Here is a 20,252-nt window from a genome sequence, read left to right as displayed (position 1 = left end):
TAAGTTTGCCTCTTAATCTCCCCACCTGTCACCCTCTGATTTTTCTAACAGCTTCACTTCTGCTCTCCACACTTCTCTATCTGCCACTCCTTTCCTTCCCCAGACAAGGTGGCCCAGGAGGAGCTGGGAACCAGGACTGTCGGACTTTGTGCCGAAGGTAGGACTACATTTGAGGGAACCTTGAAGGAAGAGAGGGATGGATGATCCAGACTGGGGTCGTGGCAGGAGCAAAAATGCAAAGATGGACGTCTAAACAGGACAGCCTGACGGCACAGGTCTGGGGAGTTGGACGGGAGCTTAGCACTGGTGGAGAGACTTGGGCAAGTTATCTAATCTCTCTGACCATCAGTTCTCACATCTGTAAAATGGGGAATAATTAATGCCTAGGTTTGAGGGGAGATGTGAGGAGCATTGCTGACATATGCGGAGTGTGTATGATGTGGGTGGTGCTCATGAAATGATGCCACATGGTGACTATTATCATAATGAGACGTGGGCAGGAGCCGTGAGGAGACCAGTCCGGTGGAGGGAAATGCAAGCATGTAGAATTTGGAGGATGCAGTGGGATTCGAACCATAGAACGTCATTAACTGATGGGGCGCCTGGGTGTCCAACTCTTGGTTTCAGCTCAGGTCATGATCTCACAGTTCATGAGATTGAGCCCCAGCATTGAGGTCTGAGCTGACCATGGAGTCTGCTTAGGACTCTCTCTCTCTCTCTCTCTCTCTCTCTCTCTCTCTATCTCAAAAAAGAATATCATTGACGGATATAATTTCTTTCAAAATCCCTGTCTACTTCTCAAAGCTTTCTAGAAATGGAAGTACACGGAGGCTGTATGGAACCAGCCACCTGCCTTTTGAGGTGTTGCGATAAAAAATAAGCTAAGGAATTAAATGCAGTGCTAAACTATGTTTCTTTGTAATGAATGGGTCTCGCTCTTCCTTATTATGACTCAGGCAATGGAAGGAAAATGTGCTGAGTGAGTTCTGATCCTAATGCAGTATGACTTCCTGTTGTCATAAAGGGGTATTTATTACGGTTGTGTTGGGAGAGCACCGATGTTACCTAGAGAATGACCCTAGGGGTACGATGGGTACGAAAGTCACTTTCCAAGGGCGGTGGACTCAGCAAATATTGACTCAACAAACATTCACAAAGTATGCAGTGAATGCCAAGTTCTCTTCCTGGCGCTCTGCCCTCATTCTACACGTCTGCCTCCCGAGTGCACGACTGAATTCGTTTTCATTATTCTGTCTGCTTTCCTCCGTCACTCGGTATATATGAGCTCTTCCTACACTAACTCTTTATCATAATGGAAACATTTCCCCCTAGTTCCCCACCCCCTCCAGTTTGAGTTTGATTCTGATGTAATTGGCCTATAAGAGGCACGTAGGTTTATTTTGTTTTCAGTTGTGTACGCATCCATTAAATCATTGTCATCAACATCATGTTCGTCACATCCAAAAGTGTTCTCTTGTCCCTTATAATCCCTTTCTTTCACCCCTCACTGGGTCCTGAGCAAATGCCACTGGGAGGTGGGGGCTGCATATAGAAATGTCACATATATACCACATATTTGTCAATAGCAGCACAAAAGAAGTGTGTGGAGCAGACATATATTGGGGTATAGAAACGACCAGAGACGGTAAAGTAATTATTATAGTAAATGTTAGTTGGGTTTATAATGTTAAGAGATATAATATGTATAATAATAATACCACAAAAGGGGGCAGGAGGGAACAGAGCTATATTGTACTAACATTTCTATACATCACTGGAAATAAGCTATTATAAATCTGAAGCTGATTCTGATATGGTAAGATGTGTAAGTAAACCCTAGTCTCAAGAGAATCCTATCAGGAAACCCAGAGGCCCCTTGACAAGAAGGCATTTGACTGATCATCTCAACACACTCAGTAAAAGTATTTGGTAAAGTCCAACATCATTCCATAAAATACCCAGCCAATTAGGAATAGAACTTCCTTAGCTTGATATAGAGCCTCTATGCAGAACCCACAGAGAATATCATGCTCAACAGTGAAAGACTAGATGCCTTCCTCCTAAGGCCATAAGGAAGAAAGGTATGCCTGACCTAGCCACTTTCATTCAACACACTAGAGGATCCAGTCAGGGCATTTCGGCAGGAAAAAGAAGTTAAAATCATCTCAATTGGAAAGGAAGAAGCAAATCTATTTCTAGTCACAGATGAGATGATGTTATATATAGAAAATACTAAAAATCCCACTAAGAACTGATGAATGAGTACAGCAAGGTTAGAGGGTATATAATATTCATATATGGATCCATATACAAGATCCATATTTTTATACACTGACAATGAACAATGTGAAATAAAAGTAAGAAATAAAAAATACAAAAATCACTGTATTTTTACACGTTGGTAACGAACAACGTGAAAAATTAAGAAGACAATGTCATTTGTAGCAGCATCAAAAAAAAAGTTAGAGTTTAATTTCACAAACGCAGTGCAAAACGTATACTCCAAAAACTATAAAATATTGTTGAAAGAAATTATAGAATACTCACATAATCAGGAAAAAATCCCACGCTCATGGACCGGAAGACAACGTCCTTAAGATGGCAATACTAACCAAGTCGATCTATAGATTCAGTGCAGTTCTTATCAGAATCCCAGCTGACTTAGTTGTAGACACTGACAAGACGATTCTAAAATTCAGTCATCGGAAGGTGGAAACAACCCACGTGTGCATTGACAGAGGGATGGATGTGGGGAAATAGTTCTACTTACATAAATGGGTTAGAAAAAGGCTTAGGGCGGAAAACCACCACCACGGGGCCAGATACTGTAACGGAATCACGAGTAACTTGTTATATCACCTGCAGGAAATTACTGTCCCTCTGTCACCCATGTACTGATGTACTTTGATCACAAACTCCTCTTGCCCCCCAGACCCTTTGCTTCTTACACACACAAGTTGGTGATTACTGTCTGATTGTTTTCTCCACGTTCCCCTGTATAAGATCTTGTTTTCTTCACATTCACCACACGGGTAATGTACTGCGAGCTCAGTAAATACGGAGACAAAACACCTGTTCCGGGCTCTTGTCTCCTCCCGACATTGGCTTCTCCCGTATTCAATTCTTTGTCTGCTCTCTTGCCGGACAAGAGAGGACTGCAGACTCACAGTCTTCGACAGATGGATGAGCGAAGTGTGGTCTATCCATACCACGGGATACTCTTAAGCCAGAAATGGGACCGACACCTGTTACATTGTGGATGAACCTTGAAAACATGTGCCAGGTGAGAGAACTCCGTCACAAAAGACCATCTATCACACAGTTCCATTCGTATGAAGTGTCCAAAACAGGGAAATCACAGAGATAGAAAGCAGATTCTGTTGCTCAGGGATGGGGGTGGAGGATGAGGTGGATATGATGGCAGAAAGCGACGGTCTTTTTTCGAGGCGACAAAAATGATCTGTCTTGATAGTTGCATGTATCTGTGAATATCCTACAAACTGCCGAATTATACACTTTAACTAGGTGAATTGCGTGGCTTGTGAGTTATATCCCGATCAAGTTGTCACGTTGTGAATATCCGATTATTCATTGGCGGTAGACAGAAGTACAGTTTTTGGTTTTTTGTGCTGATCTTGTATCCTGCGACCTTCCCAAACTCACTTATTGGTTCCAGGTGATTTCGTTTCTGTTGCTTTGGGCTTTCTTTTTCTTTTTCTAGTTTTTAATGTTTTATTTATTCATTTTGAGAGAAAGAGAGAGCAAGCAGGGGAAGGGCAGAGAGAGAGAGAGAGAAAGAACCCCAAGCAGGCTCTGCACCATCAGCACAGTGCCTGACATGGGGCTCGAACCCATGAACCATGAGATCGTGACGTGAGCGGAAATCAAGAGTCAGAGGCCCAACCAACTGAGCCACCCAGACATCCCTATTGCTTTGGGTTTTCGATATAGACGATCATGTTATCTGTGAAGAAAGAAATTTTACTTCTTCCTCTCCAATCTGCCTGCCTTTCATCTCTTTTGCTTGCCTTATAGCACTGGCTGAATCCCCAGTTGGATGGGTAGGATTGGTGGAGGAAACATCCTTATCTTGTTCCGTACGTCTGGGGAAAAGAATTCAATTCGCCATTAAATACATGTAAGCTGTAGGTGTTTCATGCGTTCCCTTTATCGGGCTGAGGGCAGTTCCCTTTCATTTCTAGTTCTCTGTGAGTTTTTTTTTTTTTTTAAATCAGGAATGAATGCAAGATATTGTTTTTATTTATGTTTATTTATTTCTGAGACAGAGAGAGACAGAGCATGAGTGGGGGAGGGGCAGAGAGAGAGGGAGACACAGAATCCGAAGTAGCCTCCAGGCTCTGAGCCATCAGCACAGAGCCTGATGCGGGGCTCGAACCCACAGACCGCGAGATCGTGACCTGAGCTGAAGTCGGTCGCCCAACCGACTGAGCCACCCATGCGCCCCTGAATGTAAGGTATTTTCAAGTGCTTTTTCTGTGTCGATTGAAATCATCAATTGTTTTTATTTCTTTTTTTATTGTGTTAACGTGCACCTGCTGCAGATGCCAGGACTCTCTCTGGCCCCTCCCTCCTGGAGCTCGTGGCCACGGCGGCCCCTTGGCATGCAAAACTCAGCATAGCAGGCCTGGCCGCTGTCCTCTGAAAGGTCCGCCCGGCAAGGCTGGCCTCGGGGAGCTTGGATTTCAGGAGAATTCCCAGCACCCTAACTGCTAAGAGCTGCCCGCTGTGCCTCTACTGTGCCCAAAGAGTGTGGTTTATCCTGAACCCCTGGGTTCTTTCTGGGAGTCTGGGATTTGGGCCCAGGCGGGGCAGAGGGTTCCTGCGCCGACCTGTTCCCGGTAACAGCACCGAGCCCCGAGTCTCTAATGAGCCCGCGTGGGCTGCACCATTTCATGTGCTGTCACAACTCGTCGCTGAAGGAATTAAGTGCCTCCTGTGTGACTCTACTGAAAACAGGCCGTGGAAGCCTGAGCCTGGTCTCCTGCAGACGCTGTCCCACGTGCCACTTCCTTTGCTGATTTTCCTTCGTATCTTTCCACCATATTAGATCATCTCTGTGACCGAATGCGGAGTCCCGTGAGTTGTCCTAGCCTATCATCGAAACGGGGCGGGCGGGGGGGGGCGGCTCGGGGACCCCCAACACCCTTGGCGAGGCAAGGAAGAGAGCGGGCTGGGGGGGGGGGGGGGAGTAATTAGCACAGAGGTGGAGTCCCCGCTTACCGGGCCCCTGGTTCTGGAGCCAAGTCCCTGGGACCTGCTGAGTATAGCGCCAGAGCATACGTGGCACAGGAAGCAATGATTTTAAAAGTTTGAGAGTGCGCTTTAAATTTTAAAAATCAAAATACAGGGGCGCCCGGGTGGCTCAGTCGGTTAAGCACTGGACTTTTAGCTCAGGTCATGATCTCGCTGTTCATGGGTTCGAGCCCCACATCAGGCTCTGTGCCGACAGCTCAGAGCCTGGAGCCTGCTTCGGATTCTGTGTCTCCCTCTCTCTCTTTGCCCCTCCCCTGCTCATGCTGTGTCTTTCTCTCTCTCTCTCTCTCTCTCTCAAATCAATAGACATTGACAAATTTTTAAATAAATATGTAAATAAATAAACTTAAAATAAAAATAAAAAGACAACCTTGGGAGCTATAGTTTGATCTGAAATTTTCCATGGATCTTCTTCCTTGGTTGTCCCCTCCCACTTTGAAATACGTTTATCAGTCAGAAGTGCTTTCAGTGTCAATAAATTGTTGGAACATCACTGTTGCAAACGTCTCGTAAAATGACAGTTATGGGATTAATTTAGGAACTTTTCTTAAAGGAAATTCTGTGTCATAAATTTAATTATACACAACTTGCGTTTCAAGCAAGCCAGTAAGTACATTAGGCATTTGAGTGATATTGGCAATTTTCTCGGCCTTTGGTATCAGCATTAATTCATCTGCACAGCAAATAGCTTTTGCATACTTACTCTGTGATATGCACTGAACTTCATATTTAGAAAATAGCAAACTTCCATTTCAAAAGCAGTTTTGAAACTGCTGGTTTTTGTTAGGAGGGAACAAACATGACACCTGACAGAATCTGATATTCTTAAACCCTCAGAACTCTCTTTTGAACTGTAGGTGAAAATCTTTGCCTGCCTTTGCAAACATAAACTCTCATCTTTCATATTCCAATGCCCCCGCTTGGTAAATGACAATTAGATTAAATGAAATGCTTAGAGCCAGTATGAACTGTCCCTGAACTGTGCTAATCAAATGCCTTCTGAACTGACCAAGAGGAATGAAAAGTCGTGAAAGATGTGTCTAAGAGAGGTGATACTCCAGACGGTCCAGAGGACATTTGAGGCAAGTACAATTCTGTGGCGTTACGTCTCCGTATTCCCTGGCTGACTGCGGCAAAGGAAGTCCTTGGAAGTTCCAAGTCAGAGGTCACGGAGTCTCTGCCTGTCAATCAAGGGCTTCCCTGTGAGTCTCCAGGGAGCAGAGGTGGGCAGTAAGGGGGCACGACGGTCACGGATGATGGCGTTGCTCTTGGGCACATCCCCCTTGCTGGTATCTCCCGCCTACCACCGTAGGCAACCCTTTGGCTCTTAAATATCCAGGAGGAAAAATGCTGCTAGAAGCTGGCAGATGCCCAGACCTCGGCGTCTTCGCTTTCATTGCCGCTGGAATGTGCACTGTGTGATCTTGGCCGACTGAGTCCATTTTTCCGAGCTTCGAGTTTTGCATCTGAACAATGGCAACAGTGGTGATGACATAACCCGAGTAGAGGCTCGGATAGGCCGCGTAAGTCGATTAATAGTGTGTGCCTTTCTCTACTCTCAGCTACGAAGATCAGAGCTATTGGGACACCATCCCTTGCACGTTACTCAGAAGCCTGAATGAAGACTTAAAACCCCCTACAAGTCTGAAGTTAATGTTTAAAACTTTGGACCATCAGGCAGTGTAACAGATTAGCAGACTCTATCGTTCCTGGTTCTTTTTTTTTTTTTTTTTTTTTTTTAGTTTATTTATTTTGAGAGAGGGGCAGAGAGAGCAGGCAGGGGAGGGGCAGAGAGAGGAAGAGAGAGAATCCCAAGCAGGCTCTGAGCTGTCAGTGCCGAGTGATGCGAGGCTCAAACCCACGAAGCTGAGAGATCATGACCTGAGCCGAAGTCAAGAGTCAGACACTTAACTGACTGAGCCACCCAGGCGCCCCTGTGCTTGGTTCTTTACAGAGCTGTCTGGATAGCTTTCCAACGTGCTAATTTAATTTTGTGATCTAAATGTTCAACAAAATCGCGAGTACCGTACAAGTAACTTTTTTTTTTCCTGAGCGATTTGAGGGTAAGTTGTGGCCAGGGTGTCCACCCCCCATCCCCCCAAATACTTAAGTACATACACTGATTAACAAGGACATTGTCCTCGGCGATCACAGTGTGACCAGCAGAAGTCAGGACGTCACACTGATGCCTTACTACCATCCACTCCTTGGATCTCGTTTGTGTTTCACAGGTTGTGTCCCTCAGAGCTAAGGACGCACCCCAGGGTCACGTGCCGCGTTCAGTTAGCGTGTGCCCTCCGTCTTTTTCAGTCTGGAAGCGTTCAGACCTTGACACTTGAAGGCAGGCATTTTGTAACACGTGCCTCACCTGGGTTTGCCTGACACGTCCTCACGCACGGGTGCAGGTTATCAATTTTGCAGCAAAATAGTACAGAAGTGTGCTAGGGTCTCCCTGCGTTCCGCGGGGTGGTAAGTGACGTCAGAGTGTCCCGCTCCAGGAGATGCTGTGTGGTCCCCGGGGTTAAGGTGTTCTAGCTTTCCGCTACAACACTGCGCTGTCTTTGTAAGTGGCATTGTGTGGAAAGGCATTTTGAGACGACGTGATTATCCAATATTCCTTATCAAACTTCCATGCACCAGTTTAAGCTCCCGGTGGCACGCCTTGGCTGAATTAATTATTACTATGATGTTCGGCATTGGTATTTATTACTACCGTTAATTGTAAGGGAAGCTGTCTTTTCTCCCCATTTATTTGGGTTTTTGTCTCTTTGTTTGCATCGTACGGACTCGTGATTTCCTATTTTATTCTGAGGGCTATATAATCCTTTCATACCATTACACATCCCGATCAAATCATTCCTGACTTAGCCGGTGGAATCTCTCTGGGTGCTTGCTTCCATGTCTTTTTGCCTTGTCTCCATATTTTTTTTAAGTTTATTCATTTGCCTTGAGAGAGAGAATGGGTGGAGGGAGGGGGAGAGAGAATCCCAAGCGGGCTCCGCACTGTCAGTGCAGAGTCTGAGGCGGGGCTCGATCCCACGAACCATGAGATCGTGACCTGAGCCGAAATCAAAAATCGGACGCTTAACCGACTGAGCCAGCCAGGCACCCGGTCATGCCCCCCGTCTTTGGAAGCCCTGATCCTTGTTAGTGCAGAATGGCATTTGAACCCCAAGGATTTTCCCAGATTAAGTTCGGTCAAGTTGCCCGCTTGTTTCTCTGGATGTCGATGACCATGGGTTGTGAGTTCATACGTGATTGAGCTTCACCTGAGAAAACCCCAAGGTTACAACAGGTTCCTTGGCAACAGACGGCCTTTTTGTGGCTTCTGCTGGGAAACTACCAAGCTCGATCTGCACAGCCCCTCCTGAGCTCGAATTCCATTCCTAGGCCTGCATGGGGTGCAAGCCTGGCCTTCTCTACGGGGACGGTCCTGAAATTTGTCTCTGGATTCTTGTGTTTCTCATGTGCTCTGCTCAGACGTCAGCTCCCTCCTCCCCCTCCTTTCCCCCTCCTCGTTCTCAGGCTTGGAATTTCCCCGGGCTGTTTCCGGAGCCCAGCATGGCTGTCCCAGTGAGAGAACCCGACATCGGACCTAGAACCCCGCGGTGCAGAAGCCCCTCTGCCTTCATGAAAGTATTCGCAGCTGATACCCGCACAGCAGCCAGTGAAGTCAGATTACCCTCCTTCCTGGCTGCAGAGTCTCAAATGGGCCTCCCAGCATGCTGAGAACAAAATGCAAACACCTTAGTTTGGTGTCTGTGTGGTGTGGTCCCTGCCTGTTTCCCGGATTCTGTCGCTTACCATGAGAACACACGTACGGTCCAGAAGAACATTCTTTCTAACCCTTCCACAGACCACCCTGGTCTCCACTTCAGTTTTGCCACCGCGTAGCCCGTTTGACGTCCTCGCTGGTTTCCCCAGCACCGGCTCTGTCCCTGGCCAGTCTCTGATGACCGGAGCCTTTTGCCCTCGATCCCAGCAAACGATGCTGTTTCAGCCTGGCTTTGCAGAGAGAGCCGCCCCAACACTGTCCCCGCTCACCTGCCAGCGACCCCGTATCACAGGTTAGCGTTCATCGCCCTCAGAAATTCTTGCTGTTGTATTTAACTCTTGTCTGTTAATGTTCGCCTGTTTACTAGACTCTATCACCAGGAGACCAGACCTGCTGAACCCCAGTGCTGACACCTTGTAGCCCCCAGTAGTCGCTCCATAGTTCTTTGTTGAATAAATGGATGAAAAGAAAAGGTACGGCTCAGAGATATTGTATCAGAATCCTGACAAAGCACACTCTCTTCTCTTGGGAGCAGGCCTGAGGTGGAGGGGAGGGATGGAATCAGGGAAGCCGAGGGGAGCGGAGGCAGGGCCCTCCCCACTCGTGTTTTCAGCAGGTAGCGGGACCCCACGGTCTGGTTCGTGAATTGACCAGCCCAGCATCCAAAGAGTCCGCGGAAGAAGGTCAGCTTTCGGCTTTTTTCTCAGACCAAAGTCGACCCTTTGCTCGCTGACCAAAGTAAGGTGTCCTCCCCCCATTCTATAGGTTTTCTGTTCGTCTGGTGTTCGTGACACTGGCAAGACTTTGGACACACACACACACACACACACACGAGAGCTAAAAAGCACTTCACAAACACGCCCTCTCACTGACTCAACATAGACTTGCTTCCTCGTGGCAACATAGTAAAAGTCCCTTTCTCGGGATCTCATTCGGAAAACACTTGGGCTTACCGGACACTCGGGAAATGAAAAATTCATGGCGCTTTCTGGGGTGAAGCAAAGCTCAACTCTTATTTTCCGTTCAGCAGCACCCCTCGTGTGGCGGGCACACTGTGAATCTTGCCGTGGGCAGAGAGACTGCGGTCCAGGCTCTGTGCGGTTAACGAAACAGTAAAATACTTTCTCTCTGGCTCTTTCTTTTCCTCTCAGTCACCCATAAACTGAAAACGGAAAACATATAAACACATTGCAAAAACTCAAGCGTTTGGAAATGTCATTGCCCCGGCAGATGTGGTTAGTCTTTTGAGCATGGCCAAATGGTCCTTTCAAAACTTCATGTTAACATTACCAGTGGGTTTTTTTTTAATGTTTATTTATGAGAGAGAGAGAGAGAGAGACAGACAGACAGACAGAGAGAATGCAGGGGTGGGGCAGAGAGAAGGGGAAGACACAGAATCCGAAGCAGGCTCCAGGCTCTGAGCTGTCAGCACAGAGCCTGATGCGGGGCTTGAACCGACGAACCATGAGATTATGACCTGAGCTGAAGTCAGACGCTCAACCGACCGAGCCACCCAGGTGTCCCTTACATTACCAGTGTTAACTGTCCTTGGAGGGGGCTTCTGCTGGCTCCTTCATATTACTTAGGTCTGGAATTTCCCATGAGTTTTCTAGAACTTCCTGATTACAATCAGGCTTCCAGGAAGTATATGCCTTTCCTCCCCCTTGCAAACTATTTTCTGAAGCCTGGGGTGCCTGGCTGGCTCAATCAGTTGAGCGTCCAACTTTGGCTCAAGTCATAGTCTCACGGTTCATGGGTTTGAGTCCCGCGTCAGGCTCTGAGCTGTCAGCACAGATTCTGTGCCTCCCTCTCTCTCTCTGCCCCTCCCCTCACACTCTGTCTCTCTCTCTTTCAAAAATAAATATCAAAAAAATTTTAAACTATTTTCTGAAGTCTGACTCTCTTATATTTAATGCCTTTACCTAATTTATCGCCTTTAGGTAGAGTACAGTCTATGCCCAAAAAGCAAGATCGAACATTGCTATTAGATCATGATACGAGAGGCATCAGTAGCAACATCATCTTTTTTTTCCCTGCAATACTATCTTTTTTCAAGTAAAAATAATATGTTTCATTGCCACTTAGCAATTGAAATTTTTCATTGGGCAGAATTTGGGGAACTCGTACACCAAAGGAGAAGGTATTTAGATTTATTTGGGCTAGTGAAACGAGATCCTCTCATCTGTGTTGGCGAGTAAGAGTCTCATGATGTAACTATGAGTAAGCTATTAAAGGTGATATAGTACATGGGGCGCCTGGGTGGCGCAGTCGGCTAAGCGTCCGACTTCAGCCAGGTCACGATCTCGCGGTCCGTGAGTTCGAGCCCCGCGTCAGGCTCTGGGCTGATGGCTCAGAGCCTGGAGCCTGTTTCCGATTCTGTGTCTCCCTCTCTCTCTGCCCCTCCCCCGTTCATGCTCTGTCTCTCTCTGTCCCAAAAATAAATAAATGTTGAAAAAAAAAATTTAAAAATAAAAAAAAAAAAAGGTGATATAGTACAAAATTTGTCTGGTCTTTGTCACGGGCTCCTGGCACAGAGCTTCTGAGACCCTTGGAACTTCCTGAGTTTATGCTGACGAGGTGAATCGTGGTGGGTCTCCTATGGGTTCAGGGTGGACAGGGTTACTCTCCAGAAAGAGCAACCATGTGATTAGAGGCTTGGGACTCTGAGCCAGCCTGACTTCTGGAGACGGGAGGGAGGGAGGGCTGGAGATGAGTTTAATCACCAATAGCTAATGATGTGATTAATCGTGTCTATGTAATGAGACCCCGGTAAAAATTCTGGACGCTGAAACTCAGGGGAGTTTGTCTGATGAGTGTATTGATGCGGCAGGAGCATGGCGTCCCTTCTTTCCTGGAGATTCTGCACTTGGGACCCTCCCGGACCTCACCCTGTGGTCCTGAGTTGTGCCCTTTGTAATAAAGTGATAATTGGGAGGATAGCACTTTCCTGAGTTCTGGGCACTGTTCTTGTGACTTCCCAAACTGGATGAGGTCGTGGGAATTCCTGAATGTGTAGCTGGTTGGTCAGAAGTGTGGGTGGCCCGGCACCCCCTGAAGGTGTAGCTGAGGGTCTGAAGAGGGGGCGGTCCTTGGGAGGACGGTGCCCTTAGCTCGTGAGATCTGGGCTGACCGGGGGTGGTCAGCGCCAGAATGGATTTGCAACGCACCAGCTGACGTCGTAATAGAGGCAACATGAAACGATTTGAGGCCGGCTAAAAGGTAGACCTGGGGGCGCCTGGGTGGCGCAGTCGGTTAAGCGTCCGACTTCAGCCAGGTCACGATCTTGCGGTCCGTGAGTTCGAGCCCCGCGTCGGGCTCTGGGCTGACGGCTCAGAGCCTGGAGCCTGTTTCCGATTCTGTGTCTCCCTCTCTCTCTGCCCCTCCCCTGTTCATGCTCTGTCTCTCTCTGTCCCAAAAATAAATAAACGTTAAAAGGCAGACCTGGTGCTCTGGATAAAGCACTTAAAGGCCTTCTGAGACAGAAAGGGCGATGGGACAGGCTGAATTCGCCTACTGGTCTCATAGAAAGCACCCTTCCTCTCCTCCACGACACGTGTCTGTCTCCACCCATTAGTCTACAGTGTATGTGTCTACGGGAGTCTTAAGGGTTTTTAATTAAGGCGGTCGCCATCGGGAAGAAAAGGAGAGATCAGACGATGGAGGGAATGAGTGGTCTGCCCCCCACTCTGCTCCTGGGTCGGTGGGGCCTCAGCGGTAGGAAGGGGGTGGGGAGAGCTGGAGGAGCCACCGAGCCAGGAGACCAGGAACGGGAACAAGCGCATAGGGGACGGGTAGCAAACTCCACAGAGAGGCGGAGAACGAGCCATTCTCTCCGTGTTGTGTGGAATACGTGTTTGCTCTGGTTCCTTGAAATTTTGAACGCAGGGGCCTTCAAGAGGCATAAAGAATAGAACCTTCCTGATGGGTCCCGTAGGCAGCGACGGGTGAGACACCTCCCGTGGCTTCGGGATTGTGGATATGTCGACAAAGGGGACCGGAAGGTGCAGGGTCGGCACAGACGAAGCTGAGTGGTGACTGCGGCTGGTTGTGCCGTGGTTGGAAGCTCGAAGGAGACATCACTTGGGGAGGCCTGCAAAGAGCTGGCTGATAGGGGCTCTGCACACCTACGAGGACCTGGACACACTGCTGTCCACGCGGACGCGTGCGTATGTGGAGGCCGTGGGGCTGGTGGTGTTGGAGCATAACGCCGTTTTCGGGATGCATGACAGGGGCTGATGCCCCTGGGGACCATCACTAGATGAGGTTTAGAAGCATTTATTTGAAGTCGCAGGCACGATTGGACAGGCTCCCCACCAGGTGATGCAAGAACCTGTCGATAAGGACAAAGGAAGGCTCACAGACGGATCTGCAGGGACACGAAACGCTGGAAAAGTGACCCGATTGGTTTCAGGCCAATCTTCCCGCTGAGACCCAGAAAACCTGGACAGAAAATCTGTGGGAAGGAAGCAGAAAGCCAGTAAAAGGGCAAGGTTGCTGAGGTCACAGAACCAGAGGGAAGGGAAGCCTGGACCGAGGAGGCCAGCTTGTGGTGCCCTGTTTCCTCTGGAAGCCTTGGAAGATCCTCCGGCTGGAAGCAGCTGGGTGATGTCCGAAACCTTTCTCTGCAGTAGTGGAAAGGCATACGCTGTGCCGTGCAATATGAGCCCCACTAGCCAGCCATAGAAGGCTTTAGAGCCCTTGAATTGGGGCTAGTGCAACAGAGGGGTTGCATTTTTAATTTGATTCCACCAGTTTAGTTTTATGTCACCTATAGTTAAGTTGAAATAGCCACGTATGGCTGGTGGCTACCCTACCGCCCACCACGGATCTATAGGTTCCCGAAGTCCTAGGAAAGACGGGACGTGAATGCCGGCTAGGCACAGAGTCACAGGTCTTGCAGGGACGGATTTCCCTCTCTGGGTTCAGTTTCTTCCTCTATAAAAGGGGATAAAGAAAGCCCGCCTTATAAAACTCTTTCATATACGAGTGCCTGCACATAACAGGCGTTCAGCAAATATTAGATAGAAAAATCTACAGATAATGAGTCGGAAACAACCTACATCAGTTTTGAAAGGTGAGTTTCATTGTCTTCGAAAGCAAATACCGACGTGCACGTTATTGAATTCATCTATGCTTTTATTTGCTCTCGAAAACCCATCTGCATATTATCTTCGGAAAATAAAAACATGTTTCATAATACAGATACTCTAAAGAAATGGCTTTCTCAGGGAGCTTCACAAAATTAACTGTATTATTCAATAAATACCTCTTGGCTTTACCTTCCAATGAAATGATCTGGGGCAAAAAGATTTGTTTTCCCACCACTCGGAATCTTGTTTTTTCCTCATGTTTAATAATAAGAAAAGTTAAAGAACAGCCATTTGCACAAAGAAATAGCACGGTGTGGCACACACGGCCTTGGGATGCCACTTTCAGAGAAAGCATCGGGGCTGAAATGGACGCCATGTTTACTGATCCGTGGATGAGAAAAGATGGTCCCACTTCCCACCCACACGTTAGAAGCTTGCTTCTGATTGTGATTCACACTGGTCACCATGAGACACAAGAAGAACACAGTGTTCAACTACGTTTTATTATCAGAAAAAAATGATATCCTGTTATGATTATGGATGTTAGTGGGCCCGCAGCAAAGAAAGGAGTATCTGCTAACCTGCCGAGATCTTGCCAATAAATTTCCACGTGTTACGGTAAAGTTCTCTGCACCAGACCGTACCATCCACAATTATAAATGACATTCCTTCCCTTCTAGGAAAGAAGGGAGTGTCTGGGGAAGTCACAGGAGAGGGTGAATGTGAGGATTTTTACCACCACCGGGCCACTTCACCATCAAGGTAAAGACTTGCCATCTTGGGAGTGCCCGATAGCACACCTGTGCTTACCCTTGGGTGCCTGAGAACTGGGGGCTCAAGGCTGGTTGTTGCCAGAATTTGAGTCACAGCCAGGTTCCCCGTTTCCCAGGGAACTGACAATGGACTCCTTTTCCAATGGATAGCATTGAAGAGCAATGATCCAACATTTTGAAGGGTGTCTATCCCAAGCAAAGAGTATATAAGATTAAAAATAAGTTTGTGCCAAGTTATGAAACAATCATAAAAAATGAGAAAAATCGAGACACCTGGGTGGCTCAGTCAGTTGAGTGCCTGACTTCGGCTCAGGTCACGATCTCACAGTTTGTGGGTTCGAGCCCCACGTCAAGGCTCTGTGCTAACAGCACAGAGCCTGGAGCCTGCTTCAGATTCTGTGTCTCCCTCTCTCTCTCTGCGCCTCCCCTACTTGCTGTCTCTCTCTCAAAAATAAACATTATTTTTTTTATTTTTAATGAGAAAAATCATTAAAAATGCAATTTATAAATTCAGAAAAATTATTTTCTAATAAAAGAAAGTGTAGCTTTTGCTGTGCTCTGGGCACTGTGATACAGAGTTTTATATATAGGAACCCACTAATGTGTACGAGAACCGTATGAGGGAAGCTCTAGAATCATCCCCGTTGGCAGATGAGGGAACAGAGCCAGGCGTGGTCAGTGACTTGTCCAGGGCCCCACGACTAGTAGCAAGGTGGGAGCTGAGACTCAGAGCCTGTACCTCCATTAGCAGAACAAGCACAATTGATAAAGCACAGCTGATAAACAGGTGCACGATGCTGGATCTGGTGGTGTCCTGAGAGGACCATTTCCTTTGATGGTCCTCACGGTGAGTCCTAGCAAAGCTCCTGCAAGTCCTTTCTTTGAAATATTCTTCAAACAAGTTCATAGCAAAAGGAGAAGTTTGTCCAGGTCTGAGCTAGTAAAGCCCAAGGGTGCCTCTGCTTCCACGGACCACGCCCCCTTCCGGGGACAGCCGGCCTCGTAGTCTTGGACCCTGAGAGACGCTGCAGAAGTCCATGAACTTCACGGACAGCCCTGAACTTGGCTTCCCTCAGAGGCCCTCGGGGAGCTGTCCTTCCCAAGTCAGTCAGGAGGGCTGCCTCCGCTTCCTCCTCTTCTTCCTCTTCCTCCCCTGGAACCCCCGGGTTGTTCTTTTCCTCCAAGACACTTATTCGTGTCACTGACGGCACCTAGCTCATAGCGTCGGCGGCCGAGAGCTGAACCAAGTCACCACTGCCTTCTGACCTGCCGCACGCAGAGCAACGAGGGTGCATTTTGAGAACCAATCTGGCCCCAACACCCTGACCTTAATCTCCCTTCCCCATGTCCCCTCCTTCTAGTTTTTTAATCTTAATGGTGTTTGCATTTTTGCGAGCTGCCTTGAGTCATTATTTGAACAAGCTAGCTATAAATATTTAAAATATATTTTTTTGTTTTACGTAGGCATGGGTGTCTGATTTTTTTTCTCTTTTTCTGTTACTGAGTTATTTCCACTTAGGGCACAGACCACACGGGAACACTGCATAAAACGTTGCCATGCAGTTCTGCTAGGTAGGAATAAAAAAAAATTGTTTTTCTGGGGTGCCTGGGTGGCTCAGTCAGGTAACCCTCCAATTCTTGATTTGGCTCAGGTCATGAGCTCCTGGTTCGTGAGTTTGAGCCCCACGTTGGGCTCTGCACTGACAGAGCCTGCTTGGGAGTCTCTCTGCCCCTCCCCCACCCTCATTTTCTCACCCTTTCTGTGTCTCTCTCAAAATAAATAAATAAACTTAAAAAAGAAAAGAAAAAAGAAAACATTTCTACCCTTGGCATAACTTCTGGCTTGTGGCTCTAGAAGAAGGCTTTTTCACCTGGCCCTGACCAGTTTCTCATAGGTCAGGATGCACCCTGAGTGCCCATGCGTCCAGTGTGCTTTTTACATTCTTAAATTTGGGGGACTAATTTGAGGATAGGTGTTAACTCTTCTTTGTGTGCTTGGTTGAACTCACCTGTGAAGCCACCCGGACCAGTGCTTTTTGCTCGTTGGAAGGTTTTTGATTATTGGTTCAGCTTTTTTGTTTTTTGTTTTAATTATTTTTCTTTTTAATGTTTATTTATTTTTGAAAGAGAGAGAGAGAGAGACAGAGCATGAGTGGGGGAGGGGCAGAGAGAGAGGGAGACACCGAATCCGACACAGGCTCCAGGTTCTGAACTGTCAGCACAGAGCCCGATGTGTGGCTCAAACCCACGAACCACGAGATCATGACCTGAACTGAAGTCAGACGCTTAACCAACTGAGCCACCCGGGGCCCCGGTCCAGTCTTGTTTCTAGTAATCAGTCTGTTCAGATTTTCTGTTTCTTCCTGATTCAGTTTTGGAAAGTTGTATGTTTCTAGGGATTTATCCATTTCTTCTAGGTTGTCCAATTTGTTGGTGTATGATTGTTCATGGTATGTTCTGATGGCCTTTTGTATTTCTGCACCAATTGTAATTCCTTTTCTTTCATCTCTGATTTTATTTATTTGAGCACGTTCTCTCTTTTCTTCCTGATGACTCTAACTAAAGGTTTGTCAGTTTTGTCTTCTTAAAAAAGCCAGCTGTTAGTTTCATTGATCTTTTCTATTTTGTTTTTTAGTCTCTACTTCCTTTCTGATCTTTAGTATTTCCTTCCTTCTACCTGTTTGTTTGTTCTGCTTGTTTGTTCCTCTTTTATTAGTTCCTTTAAGCATAAAGTTAGATTGCTTAATCGAGAGTTTTCTTGTTTCTCAAGGCAGGCCTGTATTGCTATGAACTTCCCTCTTAGAGCAGCTTTTGCGGCATCTCAGAGATTTTGGACCATTGTGTTTCCATTGTCATTTCCCTCAAGGTGGTTTTTGATTTCCTATTTGATTTCTTTATTGACCGTTGGTTGCTCGACTGAATGTTGCTTAGCGTCTATGTGTCTGTGCTTCTTTCTTTGTTTTCTTCTTGTGACTGATTTCTAGTTTCATACTGTTGTGATTTCAAGTTTCATACTGGATGTGATTTCAATCCTCTTGAATTTATTGAGACTTGTTTTGTGGCCTACCAGGTGATCTATTTTGGAAAATGTTCCATGTGAACTTGAGAAGAATGTGTATTTTGCTGCTTTTGGATGGAATGTTCTAGGTGTATCTTTTAAGTCCGTCTGGTCTGTTGTGTCCTTTGAGATTGATGTTTCCTTATTGATTTTCTATGTGGATGACGTGTCCATTGATGTAAGTGGAATGTTGGAGTCCCCTGTTGTTACCGTATTGCTGTCTATTTCTCCCCTCATTTCTGTTAATATTTGCTCTATACACGCAGGTGCTCCTATGTTGAGTGCATAAATGTTTATGAATGTTATGTCCTCTTACTGGATGGACCCCTTTATCATTATGCAGTGTCCTTCTGTATCTTTTGTTACAGTCTTTGTTTTAAAGTCTCTTTTGCCTGATGTAAGTATAGGCACCCCAGCTCTACTCCCCACCTCTTACTTGAGTCTGAATATCGCTTTCCAGACCTTTTGCCACGGACAGTTGAAGAGATCTGTCAAATCCATACCACCACGGGGATGTCATTCATTGCCACAGATGCAGGAAATAACGCAACATTACACGTAAAAAGGAAAATGACAACACGAAATCCTTTGTATCTTTTTTTAATGTTTTATTTTTATTTTTGAGAGAGACAGAGAGAGGGGGGAGAGCGTGAGCAAGCGAGGTGCAGAGCGAGAGGGGGACAGAAGATCCAAAGAGGGTTCTGCACTGACAGCAGTGAGTGCAATGCAGGGCTCGAACTCACAAACCGCGAGATCACGACCTGAGACAAACCTGACCTAACCAACTGAACCACCCAGGCACCCCCAAATCTTTTGTATCTTCTAAGACCGCTCCACTAAAGAGTAACAGAGTATCTTCCAAGGCAGACAGGCCAATCTCACTTATGAATGTAAATGCAAAAATCCTGAAACTATATCTATAATCTACATGCTTCAGTGTGCAATATCTTACGCATTAGCAAATCACCCAAAAGTCGCAATGAGAAACCTTAGGAAATCTGGTAATATAATTGCCCATGTTACAGATCAAATAAGAAAAGCATGGGATTCTCAGAAGATGCAGGAAAAAAAGCATTTGGTGAAATTCTGCTTTTACTCATCGTGAAACACATTAAGAAACTAGTAAGAGAATGACGCTCCCATAGCCAGGTAACCATCATCTTCTGAAAACCTACAGCCAATGTTGCCACTAAACAGGCAAAGATTAGAGACGGTCCCTTTAAAGTCAAGGGTGACATTCAAGTCTGCTTTGTGTTGAAGGCCTGGCCAGCAGGAGACACAGGAAAGAGGCACGACAGTTGGAAAGAAGGTCCAAAGCCATTATTCGCAGATGACGTGTTGTCAACACGGAAAATGTAAAGGAAGGCAGAGACAGACATGTGACCGCAGAAGATTGGTATTTTCATAATATACGAGATTCATGCAAAACAGAAAGAAAAAGAAAACGGTCCTCGTCCGTTGTGGCTCCCATAACAGAATACCACAGGCTGGGTGGGTCATCGACAGAAAACATCCGTTTCTCACATTCTGGAGGCTGGAAATCCAAAGCCAAGGTGCCCGTGGATTTGGCATCTGGTGAGAGCTTCCTTCCTGGTTGATGGACAGCCGTCTTCTCTGCGTCTTCATGTAGTAGAGAGAGCGAGGGAGATCTCTGGGTCCTCGTTCATAAGGGCACTAATGCCATCAGGATGGCCCCCTCCTCGCGACATAATCACCACCAAAGACCTCCACCTCCTAATGCCACCACATTACGAGATAAGTTTCAACATATGAACGGGGGAGGGGGTGGAAGACAAACATTCAGTCTATAGCAACACTGCAATTTAAAAAAACGGGGGTGGAGCGGCGCCCGGGTGGCTCAGTCGGTTAAGTGTCCGACTTCGGCTCGGGTCATCATCTCGTGGTTGGTGGGTTCGAGCCCTGCGTCGGGCTCTGTGTTGACGGCTCGGAGCCTGGAGCCTGCTTTGGATTCTGTGTCTCCCTCTCTCCCTGCCCCTCGCCCACTTGTTCTCTGTCTCTCTCTCTTAAAAATAAAGATTAAAAAAAATTTTTTTTAATATTAAAACACATACGATTGCAGGATCATAAACTGGTCGTGGACACGTAATCACGAGGTAAAGGTATAAAAACATGAGTCTGGTAAGTCCCCACACATGTCAGGAGAAAGGGAGCTCCTGGGGACGGAGGAGCACGGGCTGGGAGGGGTCTGGCCTGCACAAGTGGGGGTCACCTAAGGAAGGAAATAACCCGGCTAAGTGTGCAAACTTACAGTGCTGAGTAAA

This window comes from Lynx canadensis, chromosome D4 (genome assembly GCF_007474595.2).
Source record: "Lynx canadensis isolate LIC74 chromosome D4, mLynCan4.pri.v2, whole genome shotgun sequence".
Lineage (NCBI taxonomy): Eukaryota > Metazoa > Chordata > Mammalia > Carnivora > Felidae > Lynx > Lynx canadensis.
The sequence above is the reverse complement of the archived record's forward strand: the minus strand, read 5'-3'. Positions refer to the sequence as shown.